General features: G+C 49.1%; 1 protein-coding gene and 1 pseudogene across 10 annotated transcripts in view; one reads left to right on the forward strand and one right to left on the reverse strand.

Moving 5' to 3' along the window:
• HDAC4 (histone deacetylase 4) overlaps positions 1–19,717 on the reverse strand; it is a 410,616-nt gene that overhangs the window by 260,214 nt on the left and 130,685 nt on the right. The gene's annotated exons all lie outside the window — the stretch shown is intronic.
• On the forward strand, positions 16,677–19,184 carry LOC143676881 (large ribosomal subunit protein eL8 pseudogene; annotated as a pseudogene).

The raw sequence follows: 19,717 nt of genomic DNA on the forward strand, positions 1-19,717 counted from the left end.
GATGAAAGTGTTCTTGGTGCTGGTTGCACAACTCTGTGACAAAACTAAAAACCACTGAACTGTACACTGTAAACGGTGACCGGGTGGCATGTGAATTATACCTCCACAAAGCTGCTACGGAAAACAAATACCTATCTCTACTTCCCCGTTCTTGTCCTCAAAAGCAGCTGACCCAGGCTTGCTCCTGGCTTGGGGACTTGCCTTTTTTGAGGTTTGCGTCCAGTTCCGGACGTGCTTGGATGCCCTGTTCTTGTCGGGAAGAAACGAGCCACCTCCCATTTCTCTAGGCCCCAGAAGCCTCTGGCACATACGTGAAAGACCACGGGGCACAGAGGGCCCAGCCCACCCAGAGATGGCTTTGGGGCTTGGTCTTGCGTTCCTGCCTCAGTTTCTCCCTGTGCAGGCCCACCCTGGATGGGGAAGAGACGAAGGTGGGAGCGCCGGGCCCACACACTGTGGCCGGCAAAGGCCCACAGGCCGACAGCCATCTTCAGCACCGACCTTTGGGCGACAGCGGCACAGACAAAGGCCTGTGGGGTGTAAGCCACACGGCCGAGTGAGCTGTACCCACCCACCTGCAACAAGAGCAGGCGCCCACACTGGCCACCCTGCCCATCAGGAAGCCACGGGAGGCCAAGCTACGGGTACCTGGGAGCTTGGGGCTACACAGCACCTGGGACTCAGGACACTCCAAGCACGCCCAGAGCTGGACACAAACCTCAAAAGAGGGTGACTGAGTCACCATGTCCCTGAGCCAGGAACGTGGTAGGGTCAGCTGCTTTTGACCTGGGCATGGGTTGCCTTCCAGGGCACAGAGAACTCTGAAGAAGCCAGAGTCCGGCATGCTGGGAAAGCCAGTGAGCTAAGGAGAGGACCCAGAAGGAAAACCAGGCCTCCCATGAGACTGCAAAAGACTGCTCTGCAGACCGGTCAGGTCCTAGTGAAATGCAAAGAAGGAAAGGCATCTGGCCAGGAGAACAAGTCCCAGGCCGAGCCCAGCTCTTCTCCTTACAAGCAGGCATCAGTGCCCGTCCCCGCCTCTGACACAGGGGAGCAGGCAGGGGAAGAGAGGGCCTGGGGCCAGCAGAGTGTGTGAATGGTTTGAAAACAGCCACACCCCAGGTGCTGGGAGCCCGGTCCTCGGAAACCTGCGTGTGGTGGAGGCACTGCCGCATCTGCTCAGGGGCAACAGAGAAGCCACAGAAGGTGATGGAGTGGTAGAAAATAAGGTGTTTTCTCTACAGTTAAATAAAAACATTAGGGAGAATGAACTCTTCTAGACCAAAAGAGTGTGGTAAGAACAGCCCTCAACGAACTTCAGCAGGGCCTCTGCCAGAGATACCTGGAGCTCACAGCCCTCTGAGACCCCTCCATGGGTGGACCTCAGCACCAGAAAAGCGCCTACCTATGCTGGTCCCCACAGCACACAAGCTGCTCCTGGAGGGCAAGGGCCGGTGCTCTCTGACCTCAGGCAGAGGTGAGGTGGGCAGGAAGCTGCAGAGTTCAAGATGGGCATCCGTGGTTGGCACTCGCTTTGTACCTACCTTGCCCACACTGCACCCACTTTCATGAAATGACATCACCCCTCCCCCTCCTGCACCTCATGGCCTAGCCCAAGAGCCGCCAAGATAGCCACGGCCTTCAGAGGTCAGGACAATGTGTCGAAGCCAGGGCACAGGACAGGCTGAATAGGAGGTTCCAAAAGACACCCAAATGCTAATCCCGGAATCTGTGAGTATGTCATGGGACGTGGGAAAAAGGACACCGCAGATGTCAGGGACAGTGTGTGTGTGTGTGGGGGGGGGGGGGTATGATCTGGATGTTCCCTAGGACCCAGGGTCATCACAAGGGTCCTTGGAAGAGGGGGCAGGAGGCACAGAAGCCAGGGGGAGATGTGGAGACAGAGGTCAGCACAATGCGCTCTGAAGAATGCAGGAGGGCCGAAGCCAAAGAATGAAGGTGGCCTCTAGACGCTGGGAAGGGTGAGAGGACACAGACTCTCTACTGGCATCTGGAAGGAACACAGCTCTGCTGTAAAATTCACTTGGGACACATCAGCCTCCAGAATGATAAGAAATCTGTGCTACGTTAAGCCACCACTTTCAAGGAAATATGTTGTAGCAGCAAGAGGAAACAATGCAGGGAGAACAAAGCAGCTGTCCTCCAGAGAACCAGGGATGCGTCCAGACCATGCTCTGCCCAGGCTTGCTCTCCCCAGCCCGGGCACAGGCCCCTGACTCCCTCCCAACCGCGGCCCATGGCGCCTTTAGAAGGGCAGATGCGAGCACCCCAGTCCTCTGCACAAAAGATGGCAACGCTCCCCATTTGCTCCAGGCCGGAGCTAGGATGGCCCAGGAAGCCCTTTCACAGTTACAAATGCAGTTTTTAAAAAGATACAGAATCCCATTTCCCTCCAAAAGGAACCAAGACTCCTCGGATAAACAGCTACTTCCAGATCAGGGCTGGGGGTGGGGAGGAGGAGTCATCTGAGGCATTTGCATCTGGACCGTCCTGTCATGCAGAGCTGGAGAGCGCAGTGAAGCACTCAAAGGCTGCAAGGGTCAGAAGAGCTCAGGGGCCACTTGAAGGGGCTCCCACTGGCCAAAGAAGGGATAATTTGAATACCGAAAAGCATGATGGCAAAGGAGCACAACATATGAAATATGTATACTCAAAATTAAACACCCACTCCTAGGTAAACACCCAAAAGAAGAGCAGGGACTCAAAGAGACATCTGCACGCCTATGTCACAGTAACATTATACACAGCTGGCAAAAGATGGAAGCAAAGCCAGCGTGCATCAGCAGAGGAACGGGTAGCAAGGTGCAGGCTGCACATGCAGCGGAGTATTACTCACCCGTGAAAAGGAGTGCTGTTCTGATACACGTGACAACAGGGATGAACCTTGAAGAGGTTACTTCATGTGGAGCAAAATAAACCAGACTCAAAAGGACAAATATTGCATGATCTCACTTATATGGAATAACTAGAATAAGCAAATTCAGAGTCAGAAACCTGTATAAAAAAAAAAAAAAGAAAAAGAAACCTGTATACAAATTATCAGGGATAGGAGTTGGGGTGGAGAATGGGGAATTGAGGCTATTTGGTATAGAGTTTCTCTTTGGAGTGATGGAATAGTTTTAGTAATGGATGGTGGTGATGGTAATTAACACCACTCAATTGTCTATTTGAAAGTGGTTAATTTGGGAAGTTTTAGATTATATATGTCACCAGAATAATTTTTTTTTAAAGCATACAACTGTACAACACAAAGAGATGAACCCTAACGTAAACTATGGATTACAGCTGATACATAATTATAACATTGTTTCAGCAGTTAAAGCAGAGATACCACTAATGCATCATGTTAATAATAGGGAAAGCTGCGGGTGAAGGAGGAGGATATATGGGAATTTTGTACTTTCTACATGATTTTTCTATAAACCTGCAATTGCTTTAAAAAAAAATAAAAGGGAAAATGTATAAATAAACAGATAAAATTCATGGGTCATCTTTAGTTGCTATAAGGCAGCCAGGTCATGACTCTGAAAACTGGCAATTAGAAAAAGTGTTTCCTTCCTGAGCCAGCAGCTGAGGTGAGGCCACTTCTCTCTGCAGAAGCATTTGGTGAGCACGTGAGGGAGAGAAGCCTCAGCCACCTGTGCAACCCTGATGAATAAATGACCGACACTGGGCAATGCAGACCACCCAGCGGGGACAGCCCACACCCCCTATGACGTAATCTGACTCTGACCATGCCTGGGCACTCGGCCAGGCGACCAGGAGGCCCTGGGGAGAAGGGACGCCGTGAAGGCCTAGCTGTGAACTCGTGGCAGGATGGCCAGCGAAGCTCCTCGATGGGCAAAACGTGAAGGAGAAAGGGAGAGGGAGCAAGATTCAGAGGGCCAAGGAAACTCGTGAACGAACCATGCAGGACATCTCAGCCCTTAGAATACACTTATAGGAACAAGAGCAACAAGAGACTACGGGGGAAAAAGCTGACAGTTGGGGATTTTCAACAATGACAATACTTGATAGTATGACTATTTTAGGAGTGATAATGTAATTATGGCTACATTTTAAAGAGCTCTTATCTTTTGGAGATAGGGCATGACAGCTAGAACTGGCTTCAAAATAAACCAGGGAGGGACACAGGCACCGCCGAGACAGGCCTGCCCTGGCTGACCACTGCTGGAGCTGGTCATTCTCATTCTGGCTTCTTCACTTCTGTACATGTTTGATATTTTCCATAATAAAACGCAGAAAGATATCCAAGGAAAGAACTGGGTTGGAGCTAGGTTTTCCTCCGTCCTGTTCTGTGTGGTATTTGTTATTTGGGGTTTATGAGTTTGCAAGCTGTTGCAAACACCCTCGGTTTGTTTACCATTCCGGAGGTCACACTGTCTGAGATGATTCAGGGAGAATTTTCAAAAGATGAAATAACGAATGAACACTAATGTTTCTACATTCTCTAGAGTGGTCACAGCTAATCATATTTCCAATACCTAGCCAAAGGAGGTAAAAACTTGGCTAACCTAAATGTGCCATGAAGTCCCTGCCTGACCTTGAGTGCAAAGTGCGTGCTAACAAAGAACTGCTGCCAGTGGCCCAGTAGAGGGCAGGGGGCTGGTCTCCAGAGTCTCAGCAATGGTGCCCTCCACCAGGTAAGAAGGGTGCGAGCTACTACAGAAAGCACAATAATTACAGAGGTCACCTTGGAGTGAAAATGAGAAACTAGATCGCCTACCTCAAGAAAGAAAACCCTAAGCTGGCAGTGGTCCCTCAGGGGGCCCTGGCCCCACCAGCCCCAGGCCGCGGGCTCCCCCCACCAAGCACAGTGCAGCGCTGTTCCGGGGCGCCACGGAGAACAAGCTCGAACCCAGAGGCTGCTCCATTAAATAAGTGGGAGGTTCCAGAGAAGCAGCTGGGAACCCCTCCTTTGGCAGGGACACAGTGGTGTGCCTTTCCAGTGCAGCCTTTCCTACAAGGAGCCTTTTCAAGGAGCCACATCCTAAAGGTATTTTGTGTGACAGAGAAGGAAGGATCAGGGAATCTGCTTTAAATGGTAAACATTTCCACAGTTGTAAATATGTACCAATCACCACAGGCTCACCCAAGGGAAACCAGTCAACAGCAGAGAAAAGCTATAAAAACCATTTCAGCCACTCCTGTGTTGGTAATGGTGGTTTGGGGGTGGCGGGAGCGAGAAGCCCAGGCCGGAAGCCACGCTGGGCCCTGGGGCCACCAGGCATGCGGCCAAGACTGCCAGGACGAGCACAGCAGGCTGTCTTTCTGAGGCTGTCCCTGGCAAGTGGCCCCCACTGGACGCCAAGCTGCCGGCAGCGCCTCCTCACAGCTGCTTTCTTCACATGTGGTTTGATTGACGCAAATCAAGAGGCAAGCGAATGATTCATAATCGTCCCAGCACAGGGCTGACACAGACATGACACGAGGACAAACTTGCTGATTCACCAAGAAATCCCCCATGCACCAGGAGGCTCCACCAAGCTGAACTTTCACAGGCTCCACCACACAGGCACCTAAAAATGTGGAGGGTGCCCTGTGATGGCACACAAAAAGTAGCCCGAGTGTTCTCACAAGGCCAAGGGGCAGCAGGGCAGACGAGGTGAGGCTGGCCAGGCCAGGTAGAAGTGGGAGTGTGCAGGCACGCACGCGTGTGTGCTGTGCAAGTGTGCACATCCAAGACCTGGGGCATGCCTGGGCCATGAGCACCCATGCCTGCCTCCCGCACACCAAACCCTGACCTGGACTCGCTGAGTCCACAGCCCGGGGCCCTCAGAGCCCCAAGCCTCTGTAGCATGGTAAGGTTGCAAGATGGGAAGCCCCAATCCCTGCATTTGTGGACCTCACAGTGAAACTTCCTCCACCCCTGTGGCACCAAGAGCAACTGTAAGGCAAGGACTGTGGGGAGCAAGCGCAAGCCCCCATCACCCACTTGGGCTGGGAAAGCTTCCTAGAGGAAGAAAGTCCTTGAAGAAAGTGAGGAAACTGCTGAGGGACAGGGGGGCCTTCCAGGCAGGTTGGCCAGCAGACACACTGGCAGCGCCATGGAGAGAAGAACGCAGGAACAGTGGGGTGAGCCTGGGACAAGAAAAGAGGCTGGAGGACCACATGCGGTCAGGAAAGGGCCTGGATGCGGTAACCTAGAGGGACAGCACCGGGAAGGGGGGGTGTGGTGCAGGCAAGGGCTGAACAGGGGCGGCACTGTGCAGGTCTGACAAAGAGTAGGCGTGGGCCGGAGTCAGGGTGCTGATGGGGGCTGGGAGGGCAGACAGCTGGCAGCACTCCTTGCAGGCTGACGTAGAGAGGGCATCTGTGCATGCAGAGGGGCCCCGGGGCCATGGGTACCTTTCCTGGGAAGTGAGCAGCCTGTGGCCTGGGCAGACCCTGCCGGCCACAGGACTGAGCAATCAGGGGAGTGGTGCCACCCTAGGGTCTAGAGGTTGAGGCCATTACAAAGTGGGCAGGTCCGTGTGCCCTCTTAGCTCTTCCTGTAACTTCCTTTCCCTGCTCACCAACACCGACCCAACCCCGACCCAAACACATGCATGCCCTCTAACACTGCAGGACCATGGCCCACCCCTCAGCCCAGGGAAGAGCTCCGGGCACTGAGCACCTCCAAGCGTCCCAGTGCTGTTTCCCAGCCGCCGGGAGGCTGCATGTTTGATGAAGGGTGACTAAAAGAAGAAAAAAACCACAATTTCATCTGCATCTTGAGGGAACAACCGAGCTGTAGGCAACCAAGGGCTTCAATCTGGCATCCAGGCTTCTGTGCTTTCCCGGAGATCGGGGGAGGCAACTTCTTTTTCATTTCCCCTTTGGACTTCCAAAGGCCAGGCCAAGTGCAAGGGGGTGGGGAAAGGGCCAGAGGAGCATCAGCTCAAGGCCACCCCAGGAGGGAGAGAGAGGAGGGGCTCAGTGCAAGCTCCGACGCACAGGTCCAAGAGGCCCCACTCGCCGGGCCGCCAGCTCCAGAGCCCCCACCTCCTGCCAAGGGGCACAGGGTTGGCAACGAGGTTGGCGGGAAGCAACTGAAAAGGGTGCGGCTAGGATCTCCTCAATGCCAACGCTAACAGCACAAGAGGACAGCAGAACCCGTGTCCGACCACACCGCACAGCCAAAGACCAGTTCTGCGCCTGTCTGCACCCCTAGGCAGGCGCTGATATCCGGGACATCTCTGTAGGCTCATCGGGTCTGTGCCAATAGGGCCCCAGGCACTGGCAGAACCACGGAGGGAAGTGCAAGCTGCTTAATAAAGAAGCAGCCACACAGCCTGACCCACCTCCCAAGAGCCCTGGAAGCACATCCACAGCTCCCAAGAGCACCGAGTAATTCAGGTAGAACACACGGCTGCCTTTCTACCTCAGTTAGGCCCACACAGCTCTCGGGCCACTACCGGCCTAGCAAAGGCCCAAGGCTCCAGCCCTCAGGCCTGGAGGAAACAAAATAAAGAAAGCAACTGCCTTCCCTGCAGAGCCCACCTCCACCCTTAGCTCCCTACTGGCAAAGGCCACTTGGAGACTGTGGGATTTCTTAGAAATAAAAGTGTGCTACCACCAGCGTCAGACCGTTAGTCTTCAAGTCCCATGAAGACAGCAAGAAAAAGCAGAAAGAAAAAAAGATCCGTGAGCACACCATGCTGAGTGGTGAGGGAGAGTGTGATCATACTAATTCTGAGTTACACTCCAACACCCACAATCTTTTGAAAAGAAATTTCTCAGTCAAGCAGTACTGTCTGCAAGTCTATTAAAAGCATTTTAGCTAGTTTTGAAAATGCTTTACAATCTAAATTTTAAGAAAAATGTTAAAGTACAAAGATATAATTCATACTATGCATCAGAATAACTTGCCAAAGGTTTGGCTTCCTTAAATGTACCTTCTAAGTAGCTTCTAGACCCTCCCTGCCCATGCACACTTCGACACCAAAGACTATGACCCAGGGCTGGCAGCAAAGGGGACACAAATGCCAAGAGGGGCAGGGGGAAAGGAAGAAGGTCCAGGGTCCCGTCTGAGGCAAGTAGCAGTCTTGAGACTCCTCCAGACAGCCGGCAGCAGCCAGAGCTCCTGCTCATCTCCAAACAGCTTTGCATGCTGGAAACAGAAACTGAGTTAGGGAACTCACCTCTCACCTGCACCCTGCTACCAGCTTATGTGCAACCTTCTAAGCCTTCTAATAAACAGGTGAGGTGGGATCGAGATACCTGCCTTACAGATGGGAAAACTGAGGCTCAAAGAATCTAAGTAGCATTCCCAATATTGAAGCAGCATAGCTGCCCCAGCGGAAATCCAAGGGCTCTCACCTCACCTAGCATGGAGGGGGAGGGCCCAGCAGAGGGGCAGGTAGAACAGACGTGATAGGAAGGGTGAGCTTGAAAAGAAAACCAACACAGGCAGAAAAGCTGCAGTGGGCTGCCGACACATCATGCTTCGGCCCCTGCCAGTGGGGGCTGCAGGGAGATTTCAGGGCTGGCGCAGGGCAAGACGTGCCACAGGTGGGAATGGACAGAGAGTGCCACAACATGAATAGTAGCTAGAGGTGCTCCTCCCGGAAAAGACGACCAGTGCCAAGCCCTCTCCCTGGCCTCTCCACGACTCTGGAGGGCCATTTACATGACGAAGGCCAAAGGCTGAGACTGGAGCCCTCTGAGCACTCCCAGCCTTCAATCCAGAATAAAACCACAGGACATTCATCAAGGAGAGGAGACGGAGCCTTGAGCCCTCTCTTAATAAGATGTGTCTGTTGGCGAGAACCCTGGGGTTCTAGGCTCCATCTATGCAACTGGTCAAGTGCTGACGGAAGTTCCCACAACTGCCTGAGACACAGAATGGGTCTTGCTTCTACCTACCTTGGAAAATGTCCCTTCCCTCCCCGCCCCCCAGAAAAAAATGCCATCTGGAAATTCATATCTTACAGTCTATCATTTGCAATTATGCCAATGACCCAAGGTAAGTAAATAAAATGCGATGCCAGGATGCCTTGCACTTCTGCCATGCTGAAATCAAGTCATACACCCTTAGAAACATTTTTTGTCTGAAACTTCCTTTATATTAAAACCCACCAAGAATACAGATGAATACAAAACTGTTTCTGGCAAATCGGGTCAAATTCCATTAAACATTCTTGGTAAACGGGACTAGTCCGTGCCCACCAGTCCCAGCAATGGGCACAGGGTCCTGGACAGACAAAATGAGGGTGGCGGTGGGCCCTCACCCTGGACCCAAACACCGAAGTCTTCAACGCAACTTAAAAAGGAGGGAAAGGAAACGCGCCTTTACATCAGAGCCACGTACTGCCAACCTTCCAGCCGAGAGGTACAGGATGCAATCCTACCCTTCACCAGGAAAAAGACAGACATGGCTGAAATAAGTTATCAGAAATGCCAACAGCCCCCAGTGTGCCAGCTTCAAAAACCTTTCACTGTTACTAGCTCAATACAAGTCCTTTCAAATATGTGTCCGTATGCATTTATGGATGTGTGTACACACACACACACATATATATATGAACACATACCTACAGAAGTATACATACATATCCATCATCCATATACCATTTTACTTTTCTTTTGGCCTGGGCAGGCTCTGGGAATCGAACCCAGGTCTCTGGCATGGCAGGTGAAAATTCTGCCACTGAGTTATCATTGCACCGCCCCATCTATATACCATTTTAAAAACAAAGCATTCCATCATTCCAGCCCTTCATTCATTCCATTAAATAGTCATATACTCCATGCCAGCTGCTAAGAGTACATGGCGAGAACAAAAGACTAAACCCCTGCTCTCAGGAAGTGCAGATCCCAGTCACAAGAGACAGATAATAAACTAATGAATGAATGAACTAAAGAGAATAATGGCAGACAAGTGACCTGCAGTAGATTGTCTCAGTGTGCGGCTCTAACTCTGACTGGAAAAGCTTCTCAGGGGCAGCCCAGGCTGAAGCTCACCGTGAGTGACACTGGTCCTTACGGCCAGCAGAGAGGAGTCCCAGCAGTGGTAGTGGCCAGCGGGGAGGCCTGGAGGCCCGAGCAGCTCCAACTGTTCCCGGGACAGCAGGAAGCCTAGAGGCAGGAATGGAATTACGAGCGGGAGAGAAGAGCAGGAGGAGTCCTTAGAGAGCCAGTCCCACCTGCAGGGGCCAGAACAAGGGGCCTGGGAAGTCACAGCAGGGCTTAAGCCAAAGAGAGACCCTCCATCATACAGGCACAGACGGGAACCACCTCAAGAGCACAGACAAGAAAAAATGTAATAACATAATAAGGAAGGGATGAATTTTAAGAATTTACTACCTTGTTTTAAATATAATTTACTGCACTGTGTTTATCTAATTTAATTTTTAAATTAGAAGCCAGGAGAAATGACACCAACACATCACTGGGAGTAGGGGCCACAGAAACAGGTGAAACAGATGCAACTCTGGAAGGATAATAAACAAAAACTGGTGATGGAGTGGGCGTGGGAAGTCAGTAAAGAAAAAAATAGAAACACTTCCCAGGTTTTCGGCTTGACCTCAAGGTCAGCCTGGTGTGGCCCCGCAGTAGCCTGGAGAAGGCCAGGAAGCACTTAGGAGCTTGGGCCGCTGGGGTGATGGCGTCTCTGGACACCTAAATGGGAATGCCAGGCCGACAGTCAGCCCCATGGACACTGCTTCCCTGCAGGGCGGGGCCAGCTCAGGGGCCCTGTGGCAGGAGGCGAGGGCAGTGGTCCCAGCAGGCCTCCTCCACAGCCAGTGGGGAAGAGCCATCTGCCATTCTAGCTCCACTCTGCTGTACACCAACACTTCCGCAAAACAGAAAACCGCACCCACATTCTCAACATCCTGACCAGTAACAAGGCAAGGACAATTCCAAAGACTCCCCTGAAGCAGGCCTCTTCATTCAGAGCAGTGAGCCACAAGTGAATGCAGACAGGACAGATGGACAAACAGGAGTGCAGGCTGCATTGTGGATGAACTGGGCTCTAAGGTCTGAGTCCAGGCTCACCAGAGAGCACACTCTGACTCCAAAGCTCAGCTGCCAAGTAGTAGATGCATGAGATGTGAGGGAGAGAAACAGGGAAGGGAACTAGGACAGATGGGAGCCAGGGCAGAGATAAACCTGGGAGTAGGTGAGCCAGGGGAGAGGCAAGCCAGAACGGAAAGAATAAGCCAGTAAGGAGGTGAGAGTCAAGGCAAAGTTGAACCAAGAGAAGTTGAGCCAGGAGGGGGTGAACCAGGACAGAGGTTGAGTCAGGAGGGATTAAGCCAGGACAGAGATGAACCAGTGCAGAAGGAATACGCAAGGAGGTAAGGAGCAAGGAGGTAAGAGTCAGTGTGAAGTTAAGCCAGGAGGAGGTAAACCAGGAGAAAATGAGCCAGGAGTAGATGAGCCCAGGGTGAAGGCAAGCCAGAGCAGAGGGAATAAGCTGGAAAGGTGAGAGCCAGAGTGGAGCTGAGCCAGGTTGGAGGTGAGCCAGGGCAGAAGTGAGCCAGGGTGGAGGTGACCCAGAAGATGAGCCAGGGCAGAGGGAATGAGCTGGTGAGGAGGTGAGAGCCAGGGAGGAGGTGAGCCAGGGTAGAGGTGAGCCAAGGTGGAGGTAAGCCATGTTGGAGGTAAGCCAAGGCAGAAGTGAGGCAGGGTGGAGGTAAGCCAAGGTAGAGGTGAGCCAGGGCAGAGGTGAGCCAGGGCAGAGGTGAGCCAGGATGAAGGTGAGCCAGTAAAAGGCTATGTTATTGAGTGGCTGCTACTTGAGCCAGGTACATCTACCCGAGAGCTCAAAGAAGTGACCCTGCAGAAGGAGCCTTAGCATTTCAGGACAGTCTCCTGGGCAAAGAAAGGGGGAGGCATTCCTCACTGGGCCCCTCCCCTCCTCGCCAAGGGTGACCCTCTGGGACAGCATGACCAGTTCCCACGGGCATCCCTTGCAGGGAGATGCAGAGGCAGAAAGCCAGGGGCAGGTGAGAGCCACGCGTCCCCGTGTGAAGCTGGTTCCACAGCAGTGTCTGGGAAGAGAGCTGAGGCCGGTGGACTCGCGAGGGTGTATGGGAGGCACACAACAACAGGGCCATGGAACAGTCCTCTGCAGGCAACTTGTGTCACCCTAAAGCTGCAACTTTCACTCTTAAGACTGTCTTGGTTTGGACAATAAAGTATATGGCCACCCCCTAACCATGTCACAGAAAATGAAGAGGACTAAGGGTAGGGCATATAGGGAGACCCGGGACAAGGAAAGTTGTATTTTGGTTTTTAATATAAGCGCTTTGAGCATACTATTCATAGGCTGTAGAGAAGTGTGACTAAAAATCTCAGAAAACTAGGAGGACATTTGAGGAGAAAGGAGAGGATAGGATCAAAAGCACAGATGGGAGCGCATATATTATACATCTAAATTTATCCATCAATCTCACAAACTGTTAAATAAAGCATATCCCACTCTCCTATCCTGACAAATCTACCTTCACAGCAACTCAGAAGGTCAGGTTCAAAGTTGGAGGGAAGGAGAAGATACAAAGTCGGTGTTGTGGAGTGGGAACACGAAAACACTGGCCAAGGACAGAGGAAAGCTGGAGGAGGAGAACGCCCATTGGGGATGTGGGATCATAATTTTGAGATGAGATCAGAATACAGAGTTGGTGTTTTTCCCTCACAACACAGGCCTTCTTGGGGAAGGAAAGTGGTGACCAGGCAAAGTGTTTAACGAAGCTTTGCCAGGATGGCAGGCAGGAGGGTAGAGAGGCAAGGGCGACTGCTCCTGAGCTCACATCGCGGGGCGTGGACTCTCAGGTGGGGAGCGAGAAATGGGTGGAAGATGGGTGGAAGGACCCAGGAACAGTCTGGATGAGTTTATGGAAACACTGGCAACTTCCACTTCTGACAATATGGCCTCAGGCAGTGGAAAACTTAAGATTCTCTACAAAATATCATTTTGGTGGTACTGCTGAGCTGTGAAGGGATCTCCAAGGAGCCAGAAATACAGAGTGAAAAGAGAGAGAAACCCGGGCCTTAAGCTGACAACTGAGCCAAAAGCTGCAAGTTCAACGGCTACACGGCCGGCAAAGCCAACAGGCGCCCAGCGGGGTCTGGAGTGCGGCGCACGGAGCCAGAGTCCAGCCAGGCGTGGGAACCGGCTCCAGAAAAGCACGTGGAACTCCTGTTGGAAAAAAATCACCCTCTGGTCACATTCCTACACCCTCCACACATCAGGGCCAACCAAACATGAGCTCCCAATGACAAGTGAGCACTTAGAGCAAAGACTACGAGGCAGCAAAAATATCAAAGGACAGAGTCAAGCAAATACCTTACATATGGTATTAATTTGAAACAAAATACAGAATTACCCTTGCAAAATCTTTAACAAAAAACTATCCAGTAAGCTACCCCCTAAAAAACATCTTTCTGTATGTTTTGATTTAATAAAAATTTCCTTCAATATTTGAAAAAAAACATATACAATGAACAAAAAAGAGGAGACAATGGGACTATCAAAACTGACTGCTGCAGAGCTTCTAGTGGACAGTACAGTGGTCACCGCGCACGGCTGCAGGGGTCAGCACATGCTGCAGGAATGCACTGGGAAAGGATCCCAGGAAGCTGGTACCCAGCTTCCCCAACACCTCACTTCATGCCCTTTTCCCCTTTGCTGACATCATCTCAGATCCTTTCTCTAAGATGAATCATAGATACGAGTATATATATATATATTTTTAAATGATGATTTTAGAAAAAGTATAAAATAGAACTTTCAAAAATTAAAACAACTGATGAAATTTTTAAAAACCTCAATGAATGGTTTAAGAAACAAACATCATAGGACTACAGAGAAAATTAAGAATTGGAAGGTATTTATGTAGAAATGTGTTCAACAAAGGGAGGCAATATTGAGAGCAGAAACACAAGGAGAGTTTAAAAAAAAAAAAGAAAAGTAAAATGAAAAGGTATAACATCTGTCCATTCATGGCCCCAAAAGGAAAGAATGAAGATAGCAGGGCAATATTTGTAGAGATATTGGGCTGAGAATTTCTAGAACTGATGAAAGACACATATTCAAAGACATACGAGAACAAAGAGTAATCTAAACCTAATGCATCATAAAATAGGGGATCACAAAGTCAAAAGATGCTACAGGCAGTCAGAAAAGACAGGTCAACAAAGGGACAACATTATTCTAACATTATACTTCTCAAACTAAAAAATGAAAGCCACAAGAGAGTCTACGAATATACTAAATGTCATGGAAGGAGAAAAAGTCACCTGGAAAATTTTTAGGAATGAGGGTGAAATAGAGGCATTTACAGATAAACAAGAAAAAGAAAAATTTTCATGAACAGATCTGTCTACTAAAGCTACTTCTAAAGGATACTCATCAGGAAAAACAAAATTATGCTGGAAGGAGAATCTAGACGCAAGAAGGAAAGACGAGCAAATAATTGAGAAACAGAGAACTAAAGCACGACCAAGAACAATGGAGTTTTGGAACCTTGTATTGTCCACGAAGGGTGTCGAGACTCTCATGTGCACATTAGATGCTGAAGAAAATGCACGGAAAAAATGGAAATAGAGCACATAATTTCCAAACCAGAGAAGGAAAAAACAAAGATACAAACAAAATAAAATTTTAGAAAATCAAAACAAAATGGGAAAAAAAAGCATTAAATAAAAGAAGGACAACTAGATAGCAAAAAGTAAGATGGCAGAAACTTCACAAACATATCAATAAGTAAAACAAATGTAAATGGACTAAGATCACCAGTTAAAAGGAAAAGATTGTCAGGTTGGATCTTTAAAAATCCAGATATATTTGTTCATAAAGAATACACCGAACATATGAAGATACAAAATGTTTGAAAGTAATTAAGATTTTTATAAGGCAAATGCCAACCAAACCAAGGCAGGGTTTGGCATATTAATATCAGATAAAATAGACCTTATGCAAAAAGTATTGCTTAGGATAAGAAGTGTCACTAAATAATGAAGAACATTTTTATTCACCAGTAAGACATAATTTGAAACTTCTAAGAATAATATATAGCCTCAAAATATATATAAGTTTAAAATAAAACTGAAAGCTAGTCTGAAAAAGCTATATACTATGTGATTTCAAATATGACACTCTGGAAAAGGCAGACTACAGAGACAATAAAAAGATCCGTGGTTGCCAGGGGCCCAGGTAAGGGGTGACCAGGTGGAGCCCAGGACGCTCTGCCGTGGTGGGCATGTGACAGAACCCACAGAGCTGTACAGCTGCAAGAATGAACCCTTGTGTGAGCTCTTGGCTTCCGTTAATAATCATCTTCACTATTGCAAAGTGTGTGTGCATGTGTGTGGGGGGGAGGGGGCTATGGTAGTGGTATATGGGAACTCTACTTTCTGTACAATTTTTCCATAAACCGAACACCACCCTAAAAAATAGAATCCATTAAAATTTACCACGACCACAGGTAGAAATTGACAATCTGACTTTTGTACTGGGAGATTTTTTAATAAATCTTTATTTTAGAACAGATTTCAACTTACAGAATTATTGCAAAGATCTTACAGACAATGCATGTAAACCCCCCACACAAGCCCCCCATTATCAGCATCTTATATCAGTGTGGTCCATTTGTCACAATTAATAAGCCAGTACTAATACATTGTTAGAAAGTAACGTCCATAATTCATTCAGATTTCCTCCGATTTTTCCTAATGTCCCTTTTCTGTCTCAGGATCCTACACGGCACGTGGGCGTCCCACCTCCGTAGGCTGAGTCTGCTGCTTTGTGGACTGGCCTTCGTGGGGTCAGTCAGATGTGTTTCTCATGCTTATGCTGCAGCCATCGGCTTAAGGGGGGCTCTCGTACCACGCGGTGCCAAGGGGCCGCATGAGCCACAAGGCCATCCGTCCCCACAGAAGCCCTCCTCTACAGGGCAGCCCCAGCTTCTCCAGGTCTTGCTCTCCAGAGGAAGCCAGGGGGCGCAGCCCAGGCATGGGGAGTGAGTCGTGCAGCTCCACCCCCCTGAGGGCACGTCTTTAATAAATTATTTGGAATTTGAATACTCCTCTGTCTCTCAATAATTGATAAGCCAAGATGAGAAAACTTCAGAAATGAAGATTTATAAACTTTGAAAATCATGCGGGCCAGATGTGGTCCCTCACCGTGCAGAGAGCCTGGAAGGCACCACTCAGAGCTGTGGGGTCTTGGGCACAGGTGGGGTTTAGAGCCCTCCTCACCCCGGCCCTTTGCAATCCTGGTCCCGTTCCAAGTGCTTCTAACCACAGCACAATTCGGTCAGGTAGAGCAACAGAAAAATAGTTTGGGAACCTCCTATACTTCAAAAATTACAAAACATGTTTCTAAACATATCACAGGTCAAGGAAAAGCTTATACTGTAAAAATATAAATTTTAAAAAATACTTAGAATGAAAATAAAAATTCTAAGACTCAAAAACTATTGGATACCCCACACTGCAATTCAAGGGTAATTTGTAGTTTATAATAGAAGGGAAGAAAGGCTAAGAAATTAATAAGTGGCATGTCTGACTTCAAAGAACACTGAAGGAAGATACGGGCAGAAATTTAAAAAACAGAAATCAAATGTACAGCTGGGAGAATTAACAAAGCCAAAAGCTGGTTCTTAAAAAAAACAGAAAATGATTGATCAAGAAAAAGAGAGAAGAGCTCTCTCTCCATGTTGCCCAAGATGCCAAAAGGAAAGAAGGCAAAGCAGGAAAAGGTGGGCCCAGCCCCTGCTGTTGTGAAGAGCAGGAGGCCAAGGAGGTGGTAAATCCCATTTGAGAAAAGGCCCAAGCATTCTGGAATGGGAAAGGATATTCGGCCCAAAAGGGACCTCACCCGCATTGTCAAACGGCCCAGCTATACACGGACGCAACGGCAAAGGGCCAGCCTCTGCAAGCAGCTGACCCTGCCCACTGCCATCAGCCAGTCCATCCGGGCCTTGGATCACCACACAGCGACTCGACTGCTTAAGCTGGCCCACAAGTACAAACCAGGGCAAAGTAAGAGAGGAAGCAGAGGCTGTTGGCCCGGACTGAGGACGAAGCTGCCGGCAAAGGGGATCCCCACTCAGAGGCCACCCGTGCTTCGAGCAGGGTGAACAGTCACCACATGGGTGGAAAATAAGAAGGCCCAGTTGGTGGTGAGAGCACATGGCCTGGACCCCATGGAGCGGCGGTCTTCCTGTCCACCTTGAGTCACAAAATGGGGTTCCCCAGTACATCATCAAGGGAAGGCCCAGCTGGGGCGTCTCATCCACAGGAAGACCTGCACCAGTGTTGCCTTCACACAGGTCAACCTGGAAGACCAAGGAGTCTAGCCAAGCTGGTGGGAGCTGCCAGGACCCATCACAAGGACAGATGCGGTGAGACCCACCACCACTGCAGAGGCTTGTCTCAGGTCCAAAATCTGTGGCTCACATCGCCAAACTGGAGGAGAAAAGCAAAGAACTTGCCACTAGAAACAGGGTTAAATGTTAATTTTTCTGTACATAAAAATAAAAGTTCTCCTTAAAAAAAAAAGAGAGAGAGAGAAGAAGAAGTCATGTTAGAAACAACATTTCTACATCATTTTATATATAAAAGGGCACAGAGCAAATCCAACGGAAACTATCATGAATAACTCAATTCTAATGCACTTAAAAAGTAGATGAAATTCCAAATTCCTAAAAATTATATTAAAACAATATAAGAATCTGAAAGCCAGAATGTTAAAAAACCATTGAAACACTTAAATTAGCAGTTAAAAATCAAGCCGCCTAGAGTGAAACACTAGTGGTCAATGAGAGGGAGGGTTAAGGGGTACAGGAAGCATGAGTTTTTTTCTTTCTGTTTCTTCTCCTAGAGTGATTACATGCTCTGGAGGTGACAGTGGTGATGAGTACACACCTGTGCAGTGAGGACCTGAGCCACTGACTGCACACTATGGATGGACTGTACGTGTGTGAAGACTCTGCAATTGAAATATTTTTAAAAAACAGAAAGAAGAAATAGCTCTGAGAAACTTAAAAAAACAAGCCACCAATAAAATATGAATTACAGATAATTTTAGAGATGAATTTTTCCAAACTTTCAAGGAGTACATCGTTGTAATCTTATATAAACTCTTCCAGAGAACAGAAAAGGTTTCGATATCAAAAAAGGAAAATTACACGCCAATGAGACCCAAGAAAAGAGATGGAAAATCCTAAATAAAATACTAACCAAACCTAAACTAGCCAAGTATAAAAAAAGATAATACACAGCACAAGCAAGCTGGATTTACTGCAAGAAATCAGGGGAGGTTTAACAGTGGAAAGTCTCTAAGTGATTCATGACACGAAACAATTAAAGGAGAAAACCATCTGATCATCACAATAAATGCAGGGCATGCATTTAGCCAATGAAATAACAATCATTTATGCACTTACCCTGAAAAAGGGAATCGATCAAACCTACAGTAAACATCCTTCTTACACCAGGAAATGTCAGATGCTTCCCTTTAGAGTCAAGAACAAGACAAGGGTGCCCAGTACCCACTCTGGACTGGAATTCCGGCCAGCACAGTGAGACAGGACAATAAATACGGCAATCAGAAAGAAGCAAAAGTGTCATGGTTACAGTTAACTTCCTTTGCCTTAGAAGTCCCAAAGAACCCACAAAAGATTTTTAGAAATTCTAAGATTTTAGCTGGCTGATTGGCTATAAAAAGAAAATACAAAAATCAAGTGCAGTAAAAAAGCTTAAAAATAAAAAACCCACCGTCTACAACAGCAGAAAATCAAATCTTCTAACCAAAAAATAAATCTAACATTATACATACAAAACTTTGTGGAGAAAATTATAAAAAGCTATTGTAATGAGAAGACCCAAAGATCAGCCATGAAAATAAAGTGGATGACCACACTGCAGGGATGCTGGTTCTCTCCTAATTCATCCGTGTGCTCTTCCCAATTCAGCCAACATTCTACCTCGGTTTGCAGAGGCCTTGTCCAGAGCACACTGCAACATGTCTGCAGGGCTAACCGCCTAGGAGGGGCCAGCCCTGGGATACAGGCAGAGCAGAGGTCACAGCAGCTGTACAGAAGCTGGTCATCACATGGACGCTAAGCTGTGACGGGGACTGTGTGTGACCACAGAGCCGCGACGGGGCCCGCAGTGACCACAGGCCACGATGGGGACTGACCCTGACCACAGTGATCATGGGGCCGCGATGAGGACTGACGCTGACCACAGTGATCACGGTGCCGCGATGGGGACTGACGCTGACCACAGTGATCACGGGGCCACGATGAGGCCCGCAGTGACCACGGGGCCGTGATGGGGACTGACGCTGACCACAGTGACCACGGGGCCGCGATGGGGACTGACGCTGACCACAGTGATCACGGGGCCCACAGTGACCACGGGGCCGCGATGGGGACTGACTCTGACCACAGTGATCACGGGGCCGCGATGGGGACTGACCCTGACCACAGTGATCACGGGGCCACGATGGGGACTGACCCTGACCACAGTGATCACGGGGCCACGATGGGGACTGACCCTGACCACAGAGCTGCGACGGGGCCCACAGTGACCACGGGGCCGCGATGGGGTCTGATGCTGACCACAGAGCTGCGACGGGGCCACAGGAACACAGAACCACAACGGGGCCCACGGTGACCACAGAGCTGCGATGGGGTCTGACACGAAACACATAGCCGCAACAGGGCCACAGACAGAGCCGTGACGGTAACCACAAAGCTGC

This window comes from Tamandua tetradactyla, chromosome 3, assembly GCF_023851605.1.
Source record: "Tamandua tetradactyla isolate mTamTet1 chromosome 3, mTamTet1.pri, whole genome shotgun sequence".
Taxonomy (NCBI): Eukaryota; Metazoa; Chordata; class Mammalia; order Pilosa; family Myrmecophagidae; genus Tamandua; species Tamandua tetradactyla.